Genomic DNA, 22,710 nt, shown 5'->3' with positions numbered 1-22,710 from the left:
TATCGAGGACTGAGCCATAAACCATCCAAAGACGTCCCCCCAGCTTACTCAGAGTCATACTTTAACCAGATGTCCTCCAGACCCTGATAAGCCCCTACTTGTGCTTTTCAGCCATTGTGTCCTGCAGAGAGCACTCCAAGAAACCGGGCAGCCCAAGCCTAACCAGAGGTGTTTCAAATACAAATGCTTCATCAATTTTGACAAACTTTTAAAAATGATGAGGACCTAAAGACCCAATCGTTCTCCTGATTTAGTAGCTCTGTTCCAGGAACCAGGGGGCCAAAAACCTTTTGGCGTTCCCTTATCTCCTAGAGCCATAAAACAATCCTGTAACTTGTGGTGCATTCCCCTTTGACATCCCCCCCATCCCCTGGTGCTCAGCCTCTGCCTTTAAATACTCTTTCTCCCAGCCTCTCGGGGTCGACACCTCTGTCTCCTGCGTGGCCTCCTGCGTCGGCCGGGAGATCTCTGTAATAGGTCTCCGTAATAAACCTCGCCTTTGCTTATTACATCCAAAATGGTCTCTCTGTGTCTGGGGTCCACGATTTCGCAAGACTTGAGTAAGGGTCTCTCTGCGTGGGATCTTTCAAACCATGTGGCTGATATACATGCTGGCTTTGTTTAGAAGAACATCTCCTTGTTTTATGCTCCATCATTTCCCCAAGGACAGGTGATGGGAATTACTGTTTACCTGTTTAATATTTAAGGCTATTTCACATTTCAGTGAACACACTGCCTGTGTGTGTGTATCCAGAGTTAACAGACTGCTTTTGCCATGTTTCATCATCTGATCCGTGGAGGTATTTTTCAAACAGTGGTGAGCTACCACTCAGTTGGCTGGATGTCTTGCTGTTCTTCCAGGAAAGAAATCAATATGTACAGTTAGGTAGATTGTCAAGTGCTGGTGTTTGTCAGATTTTCTTTCCCACTGTACTTGACAGCTGCCAACCATGACAGTATGATGACAAGTGTGAACCACCAGACTAGTCTCAGCCTGTGCATCCTCCATACCATTGACTATGCTATTGAAAATAGGTGAGGAAAGACCAAACCAGAGAAGCCCCTTCTTGTGTCTAATGCTGCAATACCAGGTCACATAGCATAGGAGAACATCTTCCTGCCAAGCATGAGCAACCTTATCCTATAGAAAAGGGGGAGGGGGATCCACATCCCCCTCTTTCTAGTGAATAGAGAATTACAACATCTGTTAGAAACAATTGCTGCCCTGTCTTTTACCACCAATCACAGCCACTGAGGCTTTATCTGTAAACAAATCAGTCTTGCCTCTTAGCAGCAGTCACTACAATCCCTCTCCTAGGCCATCAAGAAAAGGGGTTGCCTCTTCTTTGTTTAAGATTAGTCCAGAGTCTTCTATGTTTCACTAAGTCTTGGATAACTGTAAATCTAGTGTAGTTACAAACCGTCCAGGTTAGGGCCATATTCCTCTGACTAGCAGCAATCAGTCATGTTCTTAGTATAGTTTTTCTTAAGGACTGTGGAGAGTTCAAGACAGCGGTGAGGAGTAGTCTGCCTAGAGATTGACCTACACTGCTTTTGCTCAAAACAAAGGTTTGGCTGTTGAGCTCTGTATTTACTCCTATCAGCTGCAGGAAGAATCTTCTCTGACCATTGTTCTTTGAATAAAGTGCTTACTTATGTACTTAGCAGAACATCATTAGTCGTCATTTTATCCTCCGTCCTTCTTTCTTAAGACCAATAGTATTTGGTTTTACCCTGGGTCTCTGGGCTATCGAGTATACGGTCTTGGTTACCAAAGTATTGTCAGGTGTAGGTCCCATCTAGTGGAGTGGAGCTTTGGTCAATTCAGATGTTGGTAGTTTATTCTAATTTATGCCACAGATGCCCTAGCATATTTTGCAGGCAGGACCAATTGTAGATCCAAGGGCTTATGGCTAGATTGATGTTTGCATTTCTATTTTGTTGGCTTGCAGAGTACTTTCCTGTACCAAAGACACTAGAATGTAGTGCTGAAGGTTCTATGTAGGTAGACACCAGCATGTTCAATGAGCTTGCTCTCTCTCTCTCTCTCTCTCTCTCTCTCTCTCTCTCTCTCTCTGTGTGTGTGTGTGTGTGTGTGTGTGTGTGTGTGTGTGTGACCCTGGGTTGCTATGTAATCCCTTTGGTCACCATCTCAACTGGATTTTACCATCCCTGTATGGTGACATGAAAGGGCCAATTGAGACTCCAGCCTTCTCATTATTTGGAGACTATACTTGCATTGACTTCATATATTTTAGAATATTTCTACTGTAGCACACCCCCAACTGCCTCTCAATTTTGCCTCTCCTGCATTCTCTTTCTCAACGCCATCACCCCTCTCCCAGTGCACCTTATCCTCCTATTCTTGCACCCTCCCATTTCACCCACATAATCTACTCTATGCTCCCCTCCCAGAGAGATTCTTGTGTCCCCCTAGTCACTTCTATACCAAATCTCTCTTGGTCTATGAATTGCAACTCGGTTATTATTATTTATTTAACTACTATTATACACATATAACCAAATGCATCCCATATTTATGTTTCTGCATCTGGGTTACCTCACTCAGGAAGTTTTTTATTCCATCCAGTGCCATGCAGAATTCAGGATGAATTTATTTTTTTTTAACATCTGAGAAATACACTATCATATAAATGAACCACATTTACTTTACCCATTCTTCTATTTAAGAACATCTAACTTGTTTAAACTTCTGGCTATTAACAAATAGAGGGACAGTGATCATGGCAGGTGTCATGGTGCTAAAATGAATAGTTTGGTACATATGTCCAAGAGTGGTAGACATGGAACCAGAGGTAGATCAATTTCCATCTCACATACAAGTCACTCGAAATCAACCTATCTGAACTCACAGAGACTGAAGCAGCAAGCACAGGGCCTGCACCAGGCTGTCTCCATATGTCATGGCTTTCAGGTTTGCATTGTTATGGGATTCCTGAATGTGTGAATAGGTGGGTCTCTGATTTTTGTGCCTACTCTTCTATGTGGTTGCTGTGCTTTTTCTTATTCTAAGTTATTTTATTATGTTTTGATGTGATCTCTTAGAAGCCTGCTCTTTTGTAATGAGAAACAGGAAGGCAGCGGTTCCACATGGAACGGAACGTGGCGTGGATCCGGGAGGAGTATACGGAGCACAAGCTGCAATTAGGGGATTGGAGGAGAGAAAAAGTGAAGTTATTTTGAATAAAAGTGGGCATTTTAATAAAAGTGGGAAAACCCCCAGAGTGAAATATATATACAAAAGGATCATGACTCACAGAGATATCCTGACACGTATTTTCATTTGAGTATCTATAACTGCCCACCACCACCTAAGCACTCAGTCCCCATTGGTTAGGGACAGCTACTGATAATCCGATCCCCTCATTTGACTTTTTGTGCCTTCTCTTCTTCCCTCTCCTTTTACTTCTGTCTTCACCTTTTTTTTTTTTTTTTTTGCTTTCACTCTCCCGTGCTACCGCTACCTCTCAAACACTACTTCCTGTCTTTATTCCAAGTCATAAAATCTTATTTTGGTTGCATTCTTTATAGCATTCCTATAATGGGTGAAGTTGAGCAATGTTCTTAATCGTAGACTCAGACTTCTATACTCTGCCCACTTCCCTGGTTATATATATATATATATATATATATACATATATATATATATATATATAATCTTTCACTCATTTGAACACGTACAAAATACTCATTTAATGATTTTGTGTGCTGACATTCATATTAGATAGCATTAAAAAAGGGGGACACAATTGTAATAAAGTTCTCATTTCCACAGGCTTAGGACCCAGCTGGTGAGACACGTAAACATCCAGAAACTGACAGCCCATTAGGGTTTTAAGGACAAATGGTTACTTTACAGTAACTCACTGGAATATATAAAAATGATACATAGTGTGTTGGAAAGTTGTAAAAGAAGATGACCACCTCCCAAAAATTTGAAATCAGTTTTAGAAGCACTGAAAGCTAAGGCATGATTTAAAAGTTAATAGAGGTGTGTTCAGGAAGTTGCAGGAAACTTTGATGCTCTGAGATATAACAGCATATTGCTAATTCAGTAACATTATTAATTTGACATTATGCTCTTAATTGAACTAATAATCCAACATAAAATTGAGTTAAAGTTGATGAGCTCAAATAATTCAAAGTATTATTTATTATTAATGTCTGTCGTGTTTTGAAGAACATAAGAATTATTGCTATTAATATTATTTTCTTTTCATTGAAAATAGATTCTTTTTTTCATATAAGAAATAACATAAAAATGTCCTGAAACACTAAAGTGGAATCTATAGATTACAGACAAAATCCTGATCCAAATCCTTGCAAGATCTATGAATGCTGACTCAGTCTGTGTAACTTCATATATTCTATAATCAGGTACACTGCCAGCTTGGGGATGTAGCTCAATGGTAGAGCACATGCTTTGCATGTATGAGGCACCGGGTTCGATTCCCGGCATCTCCAGGTGTTCCCTTTTTTAAAGTTTTCCTTCTCAGGTTCTTTTTCCACACAGTATCCTAGATCTTAACTTTCTCTTATGAGGGCATAAATGCAAAGGTATTTATTGCATGAAACCGCTCGTCTATCGCCATGCGGACAATGGTCATCTATAACCGTGACATTTCCATGGAGACCTCCAGGGTCCGGTGAGTACAGCGTGGTCATGTCTCCAGGAATATGTTTTGTTCACAGCTGCAGCAAAGCTCTGCTTTTGTGCTGGTGGCAGTTTCCCTAAGAGGGTGTGCTTTGTCGGGTGATAGATAAACAAGGGTGAAAGAGTTCTGCTTTGAAAGAAAGGGAGGGCGGGGCGGAGCCATTCCTAGTTACTGAACAGAGAGCAGGAGCATTGTGGTTGCCATGGAAACCTAGGTTCTTTGTGGACACCCTTTTCAACGGCAGGCGATGCAGTGAAAGGAGCATTCTCTGTAGCCAAGCTTATGGGTTTCCAGAAGTGAGCGCTTGAATCTCCCTAAGGGTGGGAAGACAGATGCAGAATCCCAGACCTGAGTAGGCTCGCTCCCACTTCAGGGATTTGTGGCCAGTGTGTCCCTGCAAGAAAGAGAGGGATTTGTGACCATCCTGCCTCTCAGAGAGTAATGCTCTGCACTGGGGTACAGTGGGGCCATTGCTGAGGTGTTCTTGGGAGCAGAAGGAGGAGAGGGAGATAGGACAGAAAATAAGTTTGCACTCTCTGATATCAGCTTTCCCCTCTGTGAATCGGGGGTGAAATGTAGAATATTAAGTGGAAAATTCTAAACAGTAGTCAATAATTGTCCTTTATTGATGTCTAAGATGATTATTTAAATATGCAGTTGACAAGAGGACTTTCTTTTGTCCTTTTTCTTTTAATTTGCGGCTTTGAGACAGCATTTCACTGTGTCTAGCCTGTCTTAGAACTCTAAATGATCCTCCTACCTCAGCTTCCTAGTGATGGGATTACAATTGTGGGATACCTATGTGCTTTGTATTAATTGGAAATGTTAAGTTGCATTCGTTTGTGGTATCCACAAAACAACATGACCTGTTTGTCACCGCAGAACACCCTACCATGGTTCTGTCTGCACACCTACCTTGTTAATTTCGATAATAAATCTCAGATAAAATGAATTACAGACCCAGAGCCTAATTAAATTTTATTTGTACTCTCTTTAGTCCAACTTGGGCCCCCTGGGTTGGAATGACCTAACATCTTATCACTGACAATGTTTTTCCTGGCATGCTGACACACATTTTTTACTAAATTTCACATTATATTACCTTAAGAAAACCATAGTTTTCTACAAAGAAAAAAAGTAAAAGTGACATCTGATAGCAATTAATACCAACAGCTGAATGTTGGTCTTCTTAATAATTCATCAATGAATTTAAAAAGTGTTTGATTTACTGTGTTATTTGTTCTGCTACCATAAACACTTGATGAAACTTCTTACACACTGTACAGTATGATTTGTAGTAGTCTACATCTGTCTGACCCATATTTTCTCACTGATATTTGACTCCAGTATAAATTTACTCCTTTTGAAATGACAACTGTGATTTATATAGGCATTTGTTGTTGTGTCATTATATACATACTACGGGGGCGGTGTCCCTCTCTGAAGTCTCCAGGATTTTTTTTGTGGGGGACATTAAAGGTTAGACCATGACCAGGTATCACTCACAGTCAGATAAGTGCATATGATGGAACACATTAGGTTCAGTGATGTCTGTGGCATGGATGTAATGGCATGAGTACACACAGGACTAAGGGCCTCTCCTCCCATTGATGCCAGAGAATGCAATCCTCTGCTCCACATCAGACTGGAGCCATGGGTCCTCTTTGCACCTCTTTATTAGTCTCCTTTCTGATGAGTACTTCCCTTTTGTGGCCAGAATTTCTCCAAACAGATAGATTTTATGTCATCAACATAACTCTGCATCCTGGACTACAGTGATTCAAACTGCCAAATAGCAGCTGATACAAATACACAGCCTGTGAACTCGTTAGTGAAAAAAAAATGCTTTCAGTAGAGTTGTTAATAGGTAGGGGGGAAGGGTAAAATTCTGTTTCCTTCAGGGACAGGATCAAGACACTCTCTTCTATGTTTCCCCCCTTGACCCTGTGTTTGATCTTCAAGGTTCATCCTTCCTCGGTGCTTTTCCAAACTCACATTTGCTTGCTGAAGAAATAACTTCAACCCGTGTTAGGGAGCCCCAGAGTCTGAGTCTCAGACATGTCAGTAACCGAAGCCCACTGGAGGCACCCATTCATGACCACAGCCCCAGCCTCACTCTACGCAAACTCTCAATGCCATCTTCCCAACCTATGCCCGACTGACATACCCTGCAGTCACTCATTATTATTAATTTGACATGATACTGACAATTCATTGTGGGTCTGCCATGTTTTGAAGAACTTATGATTTCTTTTATTTTTAAAAGTTTGAGTTTTATTTTATACAGAAAATAAAACACAGGTACTGTTTCAGCTGTACTGTAAATCTGAGTTAAATTTGAAGCAAGCCTAGATATTAAAACATTACATAAATATTTGTGTTGATAGGAATAGTTGTATTAATATCTCTACTTACCCTATGGAGTGTAGATTTTAAGTTACGAACTCTAACACCTAGTGTTAGGTCAAATAAAGTGCTTGCATACAAGTTTATACACCGATAAAGGGCTGTGTGTAGAACACATACATTCTCACTGAGGAACCATTTCACACCCGAGGGAATGAACATTGCCTTTTTATGTGTAAAATGAGACATAGATAAGGTACATAAAAGAGTCATAAAGTATGTCGGTGACCGTGAGGGGGAATCCTGTTCTCTCTGGTGTTAATGTTACACACGGAGGCTGGAAATGTAGCTCCGTTTTAGAACATTTGTGTAGAAAATACAATGCCTTGTGACTGACACCCAGTATAGCCCACAGAGGATCACACAGAGGGAGGCAGTCAGAGCAAAAGAAGGCAAGAGATCCTTAAGCGAGCCAGTATACCCTGAGTACAGAAAAATAAAGACTTTACAAAACCAGTACTAAGCCATTATGTAACTATGGGGAGTAACCAGAAACAGGGAAAGGCCCAAAACTCGGTTCTTCGTGTCAGTGGGGGATAGAGTGAGGGGGTGGATTTTTAAGGTAATTGGTAAGTTTGAAGTGAGCAGGTCTGAAGCTGGAGAGCGTTCCGTGCATTGGCCTAACCTTTTTGTACCTGTTGTCATTTTTGTATAAACGTTTTTCTAATTTGTTTTAAAAAAGATTTCTTGTTCTTAATACTATTACTTTGTTTTTGTTGAGTATATTTTCTTTTTTCATAAAAGAAATCCCATAGCAGCACTTGATTTGAAATTATTAATTGCAGGCAGTGAAGAGATGCAGATCCCGGCATGTTGTAAGAGTGTTGCAGCTTCCTGTAGCTGTAGCCATGTTGCTTGAGTCTCCCTAGGTTTATATGGACTGTGATGGAAGGACTGGTACCCTTGACGATGTAGCTCAGCGGTAGAGCAACTGCCTTGCGTGTAAGCGGTCCTGGGTTCGATTCCCAGCATCTCAGGGTCCTTTTTGTGTTCTGGTTTTGTTTCTTCACAAGATATTCAGGCTTTAATTTTATGCTGGGAGAGCACATATGCATATGTAATTACTGGTTAAAGCGTTCATCTAGGACCATAAGGACAATGGTCATCAATAATCCAGTTATTTCCCTGAGGTTTTAATAATCTAGTGAGTACAGCGTGGACTCCAGGATTGTTTTGTTCTGAGCTTGAGTGAAGCTCTGCTTTCAAGCTGGTGGCAGTTTCCCTAGTGGGTGGCTTTCTCAGGTGACAGATAGCAAGGGTCAATGAGTTCTGCTTTGAGAGAAAAGAAGGGAGGATTGGGCGGAACGTTCCTAGTTACTGAACAGTTCAGGAGCCTTGTGGTTGTCATGGAAACCAACGTCTTTATGGACTCGGTTTTCAATGGCAACCTAAGCGACGTAGTGATAGGAGCATTCTCTGTAGCCAAGTTTATGGGTTCCCAGAGGTGAGCACTTGAATTTCCTTGAGGGTGAGAAGACAGATGCAAGTATTCCAGACCAGAGTAGGCTCGCTCCAACTTCAGGATGTGTGGCCAATGTGTCCCTGCCAGAAAGAGAGGGATTTGTGACCATCCTGCTTCTCAGAGAGTAATGCTCTGCACTGGGGTACAGTGGAGCGATTGCTGAGGTGTTCTTGGGAGCAGAAGGAGGAGAGGGAGATAGGACAGAAAATAAGTTTGCACTCTCTGATATCAGCTTTCCTCTCTGTGAATCGGGGGTAAAATGTAGAATATTAAGTGGAAAATTCTAAACAGTAGTCAACAATTGTCTTTATAGATGTCTAAGATGATTATTTAAATATGCATATTTGGTTAGAGTACTTCCTTTTTCTTTCTTTCCTTTCCTTTTTTAAAAATTTTCAGTTTTCTATTGTCTTGAGACTGAATTTCCTGATCCTTCTACCTCAGGTTCCTGATGATGAAATTACAATTGTGGGACACCTGTGTTCTTTGGATTAATTTGAATTTTTAAGTTGAAATCTACTGTGGTACCCACGCTGCCACCTGACCCTGATTCTCCTCAGAAGGCCCCACACACCTATTGTCTTAATGTCGCTAATACATCTCTTATAAAATGAACAATCTCTTTAATGTCCCAGAGAGCAATGGCACACCTGAAACCTTTCACATTTTTCAATTTCTGTTTTGACTTTTGAAAGCTTTTCTATAAGTTTCAGAGACTTCGTTATTGGATATGAACTTTTCAAACTTTTCTCCTAGCCATGGACTTAAATCGTCTAATTTTTTTAACCTATGGAAGTTTTTAGATTTTTAAGGATTTCACCTTCTCCAGTTCTCCAATTTTGGTTTTTATTTGGTGTCTTCTCTGTGAAATCTTCACCTAGAACCTAGTGACAGGAATTTTGTTCTGTGCATTCTGTTAGACATTGTATAGGCTTATTAATTTTATAAAAAATGTCTTTGCATATGATACATGTGTAGATCCTAGTTTATATTTGCTTTTAAAATACATTTTATGTTAGCGCTCTACCTTCGTGTATACCATACTTCCAGAAAAGGGCACCAGATCCCCATATAGTTGGTTGTGAGCCACCACGTGGTTGCTGGGAATTGAACTCAGGACCTCTAGGAAGAGAAGGAAGTGCTCTTACCTACTGAGCCAACTCTCAATGCTCGGAATTTATATTCGTTGATACGGTTATGCACTTATGTCAACACTGTTCTCAGAAAGATCATCCTTTCTGAACCAAATTACCTTTGCATATGCATCAAATATCAGTTGTACAAGAAGATAGGCATGGACCATATGGCAATAATATCAGTGCCTGGTGAGTGGGTATTGTAGCAAGAGTATGTTCATTTCTCAGCCCAGCCTACACACAAGCTTGATGGGACAAAGCATTGAAACTATTTAAATGTTCAATTACCAGTCAACTGGATTTTATGATGTCCTGTGATATGAGAACATATTCGATGCAGTTGTAAATCGTTTGCTCTGCATTTTCATACAAAAGACAGTTTACAAATTATTTTGAACAGTTTCAGCCTTAATGGGTAGGAAATAAATGTCTCTATACTTAGGACATGTGTGAAAGGATCTGCACTGAGCTGTCAAACTGTCATAGAAGGGTCTCTGTGGGTAGTTGCATGATGAAATTTTACTTTGTGCTCATTTTCTTATGTGCATTTTCTATCCTCTCAGCACTAAATGTGTGCTGTGTCTAGGGAAGCAGCAAAATAAAGTTTAAAGGTTTTAAATCAGTGCCTTTCCTGTGTCACTGTCGCCACACTGCAGTTGCAGCTGTTCTGATGCTACTATGACAGCTGGTAGCGAATTAGGCAGCCAAGGCCAGTGCACCAAAGCCTCACTATGTGAGGCTTCAGTCTGGTCAGACAGAGTGGGGAACAGTGGTATCAGAGAGACCAGAGACTAGTGTGGGGTTTTGTACTAACAACCCCTTGCAGCTTTCACACATGATGCTGAGAATACATTTCTTTCTTTCTTTTTTTTATTAACTTGAGTATTTCTTATATACATTTCGAGTGTTATTCCCTTTCCGGGTATCCGGGCAAAAATCCCCCTCCCCCATCCCCTTCCTTATGGGTGTTCCCCTCCCAACCCTCCCCCCATTGCCGCCCTCCCCCCACCAGTCTAGTTCACTGGGGGTTCATCTTAGCAGGACCCAGGGCTTCCCCTTCCACTGGTGCTCTTACTAGGATATTCATTGCTACCTATGAGGTGAGAGTCCAGGGTCAGTCCATGTATAGTCTTTAGGTAGTGGCTTAGTCCCTGGAAGCTCTGGTTGCTTGGCATTGTTGTACATATGAGGTCTCGAGCCCCTTCAAGCTCTTCCAGTTCTTTCTCTGATTCCTTCAACGGGGGTCCTATTCTCAGTTCAGTGGTTTGCTGCTGGCATTCGCCTCTGTCTTTGCTGTATTCTGGCTGTGTCTCTCAGGAGCGATCTACATCCGGCTCCTGTCGGTCTACACTTCTTTGCTTCATCCATCTTGTCTAATTGGGTGGCTGTATATGTATGGGCCACATGTGGGGCAGGCTCTGAATGGGTGTTCCTTCAGTCTTTGTTTTAATCTTTGCCTCTCTCTTCCCTGCCAAGGGTATTCTTGTTCCCCTTTTAAAGAAGGAGTGAAGCATTCACATTTTGATCATCCGTCTTGAGTTTAATTTGTTCTAGGCATCTAGGGTAATTCAAGCATTTGGGCTAATAGCCACTTATCAATGAGTGCATACCATGTATGTCTTTCTGTGATTGGGTTAGCTCACTCAGGATGATGTTTTCCAGTTCCAACCATTTGCCTACGAATTTCATAAAGTCGTTGTTTTTGATAGCTGAGTAATATTCCATTGTGTAGATGTACCACATTTTCTGTATCCATTCCTCTGTTGAAGGGCATCTGGGTTCTTTCCAGCTTCTGGCTATTATAAATAAGGCTGCAATGAACATAGTGGAGCACATGTCTTTTTTATATGTTGGGGCATCTTTTGGGTATATGCCCAAGAGAGGTATAGCTGGATCCTCAGGCAGTTCAATGTCCAATTTTCTGAGGATCCTCCAGACTGATTTCCAGAATGGTTGTACCAGTCTGCAATCCCACCAACAATCGAGGAGTGTTCCTCTTTCTCCGCATCCTCGCCAGCATCTGCTGTCACCTGAGTTTTTGATCTTAGCCATTCTCACTGGTGTGAGGTGAAATCTCAGGGTTGTTTTGATTTGCATTTCCCTTATGACTAAAGATGTTGAACATTTCTTTAGGTGTTTCTCAGCCATTCGGCATTCCTCAGCTGTGAATTCTTTGTTTAGCTCTGAACCCCATTTTTAATAGGGTTATTTGTTTCCCTGCGGTCTAACTTCTTGAGTTCTTTGTATATTTTGGATATAAGGCCTCTATCTGTTGTAGGATTGGTAAATATCTTTTCCCAATCTGTTGGTTGCCGTTTTGTCCTAAACACAGTGTCCTTTGCCTTACAGAAGCTTTGCAGTTTTATGAGATCCCATTTGTCGATTCTTGATCTTAGAGCGTAAGCCATTGGTGTTTTGTTTAGGAAATATTTTCCAGTGCCCATGTGTTCCAGATGCTTCCCTAGTTTTTCTTCTATTAGTTTGAGTGTGTCTGGTTTGATGTGGAGGTCCTTGATCCACTTGGACTTAAGCTTTGTACAGGGTGATAAGCATGGATCGATCTGCATTCTTCTACATGTTGCCCTCCAGTTGAACCAGCACCATTTGCTGAAAATGCTATTTTTTTTCCATTTGATGGTTTTGGCTCCTTTGTCAAAAATCAAGTGACCATAGGTGTGTGGGTTCATTTCTGGGTCTTCAATTCTATTCCATTGGTCTATCTGTCTGTCTCTGTACCAATACCATGCAGTTTTTATCACTATTGCTCTGTAATACTGCTTGAGTTCAGGGATAGTGATTCCCCCTGAAGTCCTTTTATTGTTGAGGATAGCTTTAGCTATCCTGGGTTTTTTGTTATTCCAGATGAATTTGCAAATTGTTCTGTCTAACTCTTTGAAGAATTGGATTGGTATTTTGATGGGGATTGCATTGAATCTGTAGATTGCTTTTGGTAAAATGGCCATTTTTACTATATTAATCCTGCCAATCCATGAGCATGGGAGATCTTTCCATCTTCTGAGGTCTTCTTCAATTTCCTTCTTCATTGTCTTGAAGTTCTTATTGTACAGATCTTTTACTTGCTTTGTTAAAGTCACACCGAGGTACTTTATATTATTTGGGTCTATTATGAAGGGTGTCGTTTCCCTAATTTCTTTCTTGGCTTGTTTCTCTTTTGTATAGAGGAAGGCAACTGATTTATTTGAGTTAATTTTATACCCAGCCACTTTGCTGAAGTTGTTTATCAGCTTTAGTAGTTCTCTGGTGGAACTTTTGGGATCACTTAAATATACTATCATATCATCTGCAAATAGTGATATTTTGACTTCTTCTTTTCCGATCTGTATCCCCTTGACCTCCTTTTGTTGTCTGATTGCTCTGGCTAGAACTTCAATAACTATATTGAATAAGTAGGGAGAGAGTGGGCAGCCTTGTCTAGTTCCTGATTTTAGTGGGATTGCTTCAAGTTTCTCTCCATTTAGTTTAATGTTAGCAACTGGCTTGCTGTATATGGCTTTTACCATGTTCAGGTATGGGCCTTGAATTCCTACTCTTTCCAGGACTTTTATCATGAAGGGGTGTTGAATTTTGTCAAATGCTTTCTCAGCGTCTAATGAAATGATCATGTTGTTTTGTTCTTTCAGTTTGTTTATATAATGGATCACGTTGATGGATTTCCGTATATTAAACCATCCCTGCATGCCTGGGATGAAGCCTACTTGATCATGGTGGATGATTGTTTTGATGCGCTCTTCGATTCCGTTTACCAGAATTTTATTGAGTATTTTTGCGTCGATATTCATAAGGGAAATTGGTCTGAAGTTCTCTTTCTTTGTTGGGTCTTTGTGTGGTTTAGGTATAAGAGTAATTGTGGCTTCATAGAAGGATTTCGGTAGTGCTCCATCGGTTTCAATTTTGTGGAATAGTTTGGATAGTATTGGTATGAGGTCTTCTATGAAGGTCTGATAGAATTCTGCACTAAACCCGTCTGGACCTGGGCTCTTTTTGGTTGGGAGACCTTTAATGACTGCTTCCATTTCCTTAGGAGTTATGGGGTTGTTTAAATGGTTTATCTGTTCCTGATTTAACTTCGGTACCTGGTATCTGTCTAGGAAATTGTCCATTTCCTGCAGATTTTCAAGTTTTGTTGAATATAGGCTTCTATACTAAGATCTGATGATTTTTTTTGAATTTCCTCTGAATCACTAGTTATGTCTCCCTTTTCTTTTCTGATTTTGTTAATTTGGACACACTCTCTGTGTCCTCTCGTTAGTCTGGCTAAGGGTTTATCTATCTTGTTGATTTTCTCAAAGAACCAGCTTTTGGTTCTGTTGATTCTTTCTATGGTCCTTTTTGTTTCTACTTTGTTGATTTCAGCTCTGAGTTTGATTATTTCCTGCCTTCTCCTCCTCCTGGGTGTATTTGCTTCTTTTTGTTCTAGAGCTTTTAGGTGTGCTGTCAAGCTGCTGACATATGCTCTTTCCTGTTTCTTTCTGCAGGCACTCAGCGCTATGAGTTTTCCTCTTAGCACAGCTTTCATTGTGTCCCATAAGTTTGGGTATGTTGTACCTTCATTTTCATTAAATTCTATAAAGTTTTTAATTTCTTTCTTTATTTCTTCCTTGACCAGGTTATCATTGAGTAGAGCATTGTTCAATTTCCAAGTATATGTGGGCATTCTTCCTTGATTGTTATTGAAGACCAGTTTTAGGTCGTGGTGGTCCGATAGCACGCATGGGATTATTTCTATCTTTCTGTACCTGTTGAGGCCCATTTTTTGACCAATTATATGGTCAATTTTGGAGAAAGTACCATGAGGAGCTGAGAAGAAAGTATATCCTTTTGCTTTAGGATAGCATGTTCTATAAATATCCGTTAAGTCCATTTGGCTCATGACTTCTCTTAGTCTGTCTACATCTCTGTTTAATTTCTGTTTCCATGATCTGTCCATTGATGAGAGTGGGGTGTTGAAATCTCCCACTATTATTGTGTGAGGAGCAATGTGTGTTTTGAGCTTTAGTAAGGTTTCTTTTACATATGTAGGTGCCCTTGTATTTGGAGCGTAGATATTTAGGATTGAGAGTTCATCTTGGTGGATTTTTCCTTTGATGAATATGAAGTGTCCTTCCTTATCTTTTTTGATGAATTTTAGTTGAAAATTGATTTTATTTGATATTAGAATGGCTACTCCAGCTTGCTTCTTCTGACCATTTGCTTGGAAAATTGTTTTCCAGCCTTTCACTCTGAGGTAATGTCTGTCTTTGTCTCTGAGGTGTGTTTCCTGTAGGCAGCAGAATGCAGGGTCCTCGTTGCGTATCCAGTTTGTTAATCTATGTCTTTTCATTGGGGAGTTGAGGCCATTGATGTTGAGAGATGTTAAGGAATAGTGATTATTGCTTCCCGTTATATTCATATTTGGATGTGAGGTTATGTTTGTGTGCTTTCATTCTGTTTGTTTTGTTGCCAAGACGATTAGTTTCTTGCTTCTTCTAGGGTATAGCTTACCTCCTTATGTTGGGCTTTACCATTTATTATCCTTTGTAGTGCTGGATTTGTAGAAAGTTATTGTGCAAATTTGGTTTTGTCATGGAATATCTTGGTTTCTCCATCTATGTTAATTGAGAGTTTTGCAGGATACAGTAACCTGGGCTGGCATTTGTGTTCTCTTAGGGTCTGTATGACATCAGTCCAGGATCTTCTGGCCTTCATAGTTTCTGGCGAGAAGTCTGGTGTGATTCTGATAGGTCTGCCTTTATTTGTTACTTGACCTTTTTCCCTTACTGCTTTTAATATTCTTTCTTTATTTTGTGCGTTTGGTGTTTTGACAATTATGTGACAGGAGGTGTTTCTTTTCTGGTCCAATCTATTTGGAGTTCTGTAGGCTTCTTGTATGCCTATGGGTATCGCTTTTTTTAGGTTAGGGAAGTTTTCTTCTATGATTTTGTTGAAAATATTTACTGGTCCTTTGAGCTGGGAGTCTTTACTCTCTTCTATACCTATTATCCTTAGGTTTGATCTTCTCATTGATTCCTGGATTTCCTGTATGTTTTGTACCAGTAGCTTTTTCTGCTTTACATTATCTTTGACAGTTGAGTCAATGATTTCTATGGAATCTTCTGCTCCTGAGATTCTCTCTTCCATCTCTTGTATTCTGTTGGTGAAGCTTGTATCTACAGCTTCTTGTCTCTTCTTTTGGTTTTCTATATCCAGGGTTGTTTCCATGTGTTCTTTCTTGATTGCTTCTATTTCCATTTTTAATTCCTTCAACTGTTTGATTGTGTTTTCCTGGAATTCTTTCAGGGATTTTTGAGATTCTTTCAGGGATTTTTGCGATTCCTCTCTGTAGGCTTCTACTTGTTTATTAATGTTTTCCTGTGTTTCCCTAAGGGAGTTCTTCACATCTTTCTTGAAGTCCTCCAGCATCATGATCAAATATGATTTTGAAACTAGATCTTGCTTTTCTGGTGTGTTTGGACATTCCATGTTTGTTTTGGTGGGAGAATTGGGCTCCGATGATGCCATGTAGTCTTGGTTTCTGTTGCTTGGGTTCCTGCACTTGCCTCTCGCCATCAGATTATCTCTAGTGTTACTTTGTTCTGCTATTTCTGACAGTGGCTAGACTGTCCTATAAGCCTGTGTGTCAGGAGTGCTGTAGACCTGTTTTCCTCTCTTTCAGTCAGTTATGGGGACAGAGTGTTCTGCTTTCGGGCGTGTAGTTTTTCCTCTCTACAGGTCTTCAGCTGTTCCTGTGGGCCTGTGTCTTGAGTTCACCAGGCAGCTTTCTTGCAGCAGAAAAGTTGGTCTTACTTGTGGTCCCGAGGCTCAAGTTCACTCGTGGGGTGCTGCCCACGGGCTCTCTGCAGCGGCAGCAACCAGGAAGACCTGTGCCGCCCCTTCTGGGAGCTTCAGTGCACCAGGGTTCCAGATGGTCTTTGGCTTTTTCCTCTGGCGTCCGAGATGTGTGTGCAGAGAGCAGTCTCTTCTGGTTTCCCAGGCTTGTCTGCCTCTCTGAAGGTTTAGCTCTCCCTCCCAGGGGATTTGGGTGCAGAGAACTGTTTATCCGGTCTGTTTCCTTCAGGTTCCAGCGGTGTGAGAATACATTTCTTGCGCGCGCGCGCGTGTGTGTGTGTGTGTGTGTGTGTGTATGTACATATATGTGTATGTATGCATATAAAAGTTAGGAAAAAGTTCCTAGAGAAGTACGGATTTAATTAAATATAGAAGCAAAGTTAGAACTACTGAGGCCTGAAGGAGTTACATTCCTGCAGCCCCTGACTGTGCTTGCTAAGGCAGGACTAAAGTCTCTTAGGTCAGTTTGGCTGGTTTGTTAATCACCAAAGTAAATTGTTGAATGAATAATGCTATGGGCCCAGGATAGGACACATTTTGTTTTTGCCACCTGCTGAATATTTGCTAAGCTAAATTACTTCACTTTCCGAAACTTTAATTTTCTCATCTGCAAAATAAGAATCATAGTAACACCTACCTCATTTTCACAGTGCTGTGAAAATAAGCTAAAATAACAGAAATCTTACTTAGTCCAGCACCTGATAGGCTCATAGTAAATTACTAATGCTAATAGAACAAAATACATCAAGCTTTAAAGACATAGTTTTATAATTATTACAAAAAATCATGTGTGTGGGATTCAAAATGCTCAGAGGCAGAAGCTGTTTATTTAGAGGTCTCTGGTATGAGATATCAGAAATGCTTATAGTTTATAGAAGCAAAAGGTGTCTATATTTCTAAATGAGAAAAGGGATGAAGTACAGAACATTAAATGTTGACCTTGAACTGGAGATGGCAAGATGTTACGTCCCTGACTTTGAATACACATTTTGTAGTGTTGGTTAAATACCTCTTTAATTAGGTATCATTTTCTCAATCTGAAGAATGTGGACAATGATGCAAAGTATTTCATAGAATTGTTAACAAGAAAATAAAAGGAAAATACTTAGATTAATTGCTTAGTGCTTGATGTTGAGTTAGTGCCTAGGTCATTCACAAAGAACTGTTTGAATATCTACAATGTATTGACTTTGTGTTCGGATGATGAAAATTCATTTATAATGAGACAATTACTATGTTCTTAAATAAATTAATTTTTCAAACAATGAACAGCCTAACTACTACTGTTTAAAAGGTACCCGTTCTTGGCTGCCAATGCAGAACCAAAGCTGTAGGATCTCCATACCACAGGGCAACATCAGGATATCTGAGAGGAGTCCCAGTGAGGATCCCGTATTGATAGAGTAGCAGAAGCCAGAAGCCTCATACCAGACCAGTGAGTGACTCATTACAATGAACATTTGCAAGGAAAGATATGAGGGTGGATTAGGAGGGGAATAAAATCAGGAGTGTAAAGAAAATAATAATTAAAAAAAGGAAACTAGGAGGAAAGCAAAGGCTAATGTATAATTGAAATGCAATTACATGTGCAAAGAAATACTTTCAACTAGAATAATCCATTTGGGGTTGCAGAGATGGTACTGGGGTTAAGGACACAGACTGCTCTAGCAGAGGACCAAGTTTAGTTCCTGGTAGTATCTGTGTCAGGCAGTTTACAACAACTCTAACTTCAGCTCTGGGGAATCAATGTCTAAAGGTACCTTTTCTCTCTTCCTTACCTCTCCTCTCCTCCCTTCTTCTCTCCTCCCCAACCCTTCTCTCTTCACTAGCCACTTCTCTCCTCATTTCTTTTCTCCTCCTCCTCCTTCTCTCTCTCTCTCTCTCTCTCTCTCTCTCTCTCTCTCTCTGAAAGTAGCTCTGTCTAATTTTAGACATTAAAATTGTAAGAAAATATATTTTCTGACACTGAACTAGGAGAGTGTATGACATTTGTTATCACAAATGCAGCCGATTACAATATATACAACTATATTTTCTTTCCAATAAGCAGATGTCTTGTGAAAATACCTTAGCTATTGAAGGACCTTTTTTAGAAAATGGTGGGTCAAGGAATGGGTAAAAGATAGGCTTGGCTTCTATATTGCCTGATACTAAACTCTAGTTCTTCATTCAAAAAAAGGGATATGTGGACAAAAGTGTACACTGTATGACATATCATGACACGGTGAGATGTTGCTTTGCTGTTCTTGTTTTTGAACTCTTTTTGTTTTTAATGTTTTTTTCATTTTTGTTTTTATTTTTGTTTAGTTTTGGCAGGGAAATTGCAAGGATAGAGGGTGGAAATGGAGGGATAGGAAGATGACTGAGATTTGGATGCATGAAGTGAAATTCATAAAGAATGAAGAAAAAGGAAAAATGTGTCCTCTAAATCATCACTGTTTGTATATTTATTAAAATTATAAAATGCATCATTGAAATTAAAAGTCTTCAGGTGAAAACAGTTGAGTCCCATCTGGGTCCCATCTGTAGTATATAGAATGACTCCTCTCCCTCCGGAATGAAGTTGCTTCCTGTGGCTACTCAGCATCAGCATTTTCCACACCCTGTTCCTATGATGTCATCTTTTTACATGTCCCAGTACTTGTGTTAGGTACTTAAAACTTAGTGCTTGTGTTAAGTTTGTGTTAGGGCACTGTCAACCAATCTTCTAGAACATGTCCTTAGAATCTCATAAATATTTTTATGTGTAATGTTAGTATATATTCACTGCAATTTACATAGCATATATGATTTCTTGCAATTATAATTATTCTATACTAAATGTAGCTATTAATGAGTTACTTCCATGCTAAACAATCATGTATTCATTTGTCAAATATTCGGTACTTTTCACAAATCCTACAGAGTTTTATTTGTATTCGCTTAAGAATGTTTGAATAGTGTATGAGGAAAATGGCTTAGTGTTTTGAACAGACCTGAACTTTTATTTTTCCATTTAGGTCTCTCTTCAGGCATGTTCTTCTCTGACTTTATTCTGTTTCTTAGTTTCTTTTTTGAATACACTTATCTGTGAAGTTTAGAATTAGACACCTGATTAAAATAAATAATATAATTCTTATTGTTATTGCATTGAATATGTAGAATAATTTTTGAAACCATAGACACCTTACCAATAATGAATTGTCAAACTCATGAACATAATATATCATGTGTTTACATAGATTGTAATTCACGAATGTTTTTAGCAGTTCTCAGGTACAAGCAGGATAGGTCTATGTACCAAGATTACTCACAAATATTCGACACTTTTTGTCTCAGGTGTTCATGGTACTAATTATTGCCTTTCAGCGAACTGATTATTTAGTTTTCTGTGAATTGTCAGAAACCTAATATCAATGGTACTCATGAAAGATCTACATGGACAGCTGACTCTAGCCTTCACTAGAGTACTTATAAGGTAGGGGGAAGGATAAAAGTCTGTTTCCTTTAGCAGTGGGATCGAGATACATCTCTTGTTTGCCTCTCCACTTGACCCTGTGCTTGAACTTCAAGGTTCATCCTTCCTCGGTGTTTTTCCAAATTCACATTGTTTTTTGCTAAAGAAATTAATTAAAACTTTGTCCACGGAGCCCCAGAGTCTGAGTCTCAGACATGTCAGTAACCGAGGCCCACAGGAGGCAAACATTCATAACCACAGCCCCAGCCTCACTCTATGCAAACTCTCAATGCCATCTTCGCAACCTATGCCCGATTGACATACCCTGCAGTCACTCATTATTATTAATTTGACATGATACTGACAATTCATTGTAGGTCTGCCATGTTTTGAAGAGTTTAATATTTATTTCATTTTTCAAAAGTATATTTTACAAAGAAAATAAAACACAGGTACTATTCAGCTGTACTGTAAATCTGAGTTAAATTTTAAGCAAGCATAGATATCAAAATATTAGGTAAAATATTTGTGATGATAGGAATAGTTATATTAATATCTCTACTTATCCGTTGAAGTATATAGATTTTAAGTTACCAACTATAACACCTAGTGTTAGTCAGATAAAGTGCTTGTTTACAAATTTATGCTGTATGTAAAACACATACACTCTCAAAGAGGAAACGTTTCACACCCAAGGGTATGAACACTGGCTTTTTATGTATAAAATGAGACATAGATAAGGTACATAAAAGAGTCATAAAGTATGTCGGTGACCGGGAGGGGGAATCCTGTTCTCTCCGGTGTTTAAGTTACACAGGGAGGCTGGAAATGTCGCTCCATTTTAGAACATTTGTGTAGAACATACAAGGTCCTGTGACTTACACCCAGTATGGCCCACAGAGGATCACACAGAGGGAGGCAGTCAGAGCAAAAGAAGGCAAGAGATCCTTAAGCGAGCCAGTATACCCTGAGTCCAGAAAAATAAAGATTTCACAAAACAATTACTAAGCCATTATATAACTATGGGGAGTAACCAGAAATAGGCAGAGGCCCAAAACTCATTTCTTCGTGTCAGTGGGGGATAGAATGAGGGGGTGGATTTTTAAGGTAATTGGTAAGTTTGAAGTGAGCAGGTCTGAAGCCGGAGAGCGTTCCTTGAATTGGCCTAACCTCTTTGTACCTGTTGTCATTTTTGTATAAACGTTTTTCTAATTTGTTTTAAAAAAAGATTTCTTGTTCTTAATACTATTACTTTGTTTATGTTGAGTATATTTTCTTTTTTCATAAAAGAAATCCCATAGCAGCACTTGATTTGAAATTATTAATTGCAGGCAGTGAAGAGATGCAGATCCCGGCATGTTGTAAGAGTGTTGCAGCTTCCTGTAGCTGTAGCCATGTTGCTTCAGTTTCCCTAGGTTTATATGGACTGTGATGGGATATCTTGTGCCCTTGATGATGTAGCTCAGCGGTAGAGCAACTGCCTTGCGTGTAAGTGGATCTGGGTTCGACTCCCAGCATCTCGGGGTCCTTTTTGTGTTCTGGTTTTGTTTCTTCACAAGATATCCAGGCTTTAATTTTATGCTAGGAGAGCATGTATGCATAGGTAATTACTGGTTAAAGCATTCATCTAGGACCATAAGGACAATGGTCATCAATAATCCAGTTATTTCCCTGAGGTTTTAATAATCTAGTGAGTACAGTGTGGACTCCAGGATTGTTTTGTTCTGAGCTTGAGTGAAGCTCTGCTTTCAAGCTGGTGGCAGTTTCCCTAGTGGGTGGCTTTCTCAGATGACAGATAGCAAGGGTCAATGAGTTCTGCTTTGAGAGAAAAGAAGGGAGGATTGGGCGGAACGTTCCTAGTTACTAAACAGAGAACTGGAGCGTTTGTGGTTGCCATGGAAACCAACGACTTTGTGGACTCCGTTAAAATGTCTACTTAGGTGATGTAGTGATAGGAGCATTCTCTGTAGCCGAGCTTATGTGTTCCCAGAGGTGAGCACTTGAATTTCTTTGAGGGAGGGAAGACAGATGCAATTATTCCTGACCCGAGTATCTATGGATGTATGTATATATATATATGTATATATATGTATATATATGTATATATATATGTATATATATGTATATATATATGTATGTACACACACACACACACACACACACACACACACACACACACAACTACAGTATAACATATGAGCAGAAACGCCTGTCAGAGGAGAGGCGTTCTCATATGCCTACAGGAAGCTCAGAGCCCTGTAGGATAATATATTCCCTCAGAAGAATCTGAAGGGAACTACTTTCTCCTACAGTTCTGTTTAAGTTTCCACAACTTTCCTAATGGAGCCATTAGGCAGGAAACAAACATTTAAAAGTAGAGCACGTCAGGAACACTTCATTTTCAAAACCAATACTCAGGAGGTGAGCAGCGATTCCTTCTGCCATTTCAAGGGGCTTTGTTTGAGAAAGTTCCGGGGAAACATAATGGGAAACTTTGTTCTTTACTGGCCACATACATTCATCAATAAGTGTAATTTAAGTCTTAGAGAAAGAGCTAGAGTTATCAGTTACAGTAACATAGGACACTAAGGACATTAGCAAACCAGCCATGTGTGGATATCAGAGAACAATCCTTGGGAGATGATTCTCTCCTTTCTCCAGTGAAACAAATCCTTTACCAGCCAAACCACGATGACACTCCAGTAAGTCCTACTCTCAGATGTGCTGATTGTACTTTCCATTATGTTT

The 22,710-nt window shown here is 39.8% G+C and overlaps 1 non-coding gene and 1 pseudogene across 1 annotated transcript; both read left to right on the top strand.

Moving 5' to 3' along the window:
* The window catches only part of LOC134484211 (presenilin-associated rhomboid-like protein, mitochondrial), a 100,004-nt pseudogene that overhangs the window by 40,802 nt on the left and 36,492 nt on the right, over positions 1-22,710 (top strand).
* Trnaa-ugc9 (transfer RNA alanine (anticodon UGC) 9) lies at positions 4,414-4,485 on the top strand. Its single transcript has one exon. It is a non-coding gene; the product is annotated as a tRNA-Ala (tRNA).

This window comes from Rattus norvegicus, chromosome X (genome assembly GCF_036323735.1).
Source record: "Rattus norvegicus strain BN/NHsdMcwi chromosome X, GRCr8, whole genome shotgun sequence".
Classification (NCBI taxonomy): domain Eukaryota; kingdom Metazoa; phylum Chordata; class Mammalia; order Rodentia; family Muridae; genus Rattus; species Rattus norvegicus.
This window is presented reverse-complemented; position numbering and strand designations above follow the sequence as displayed.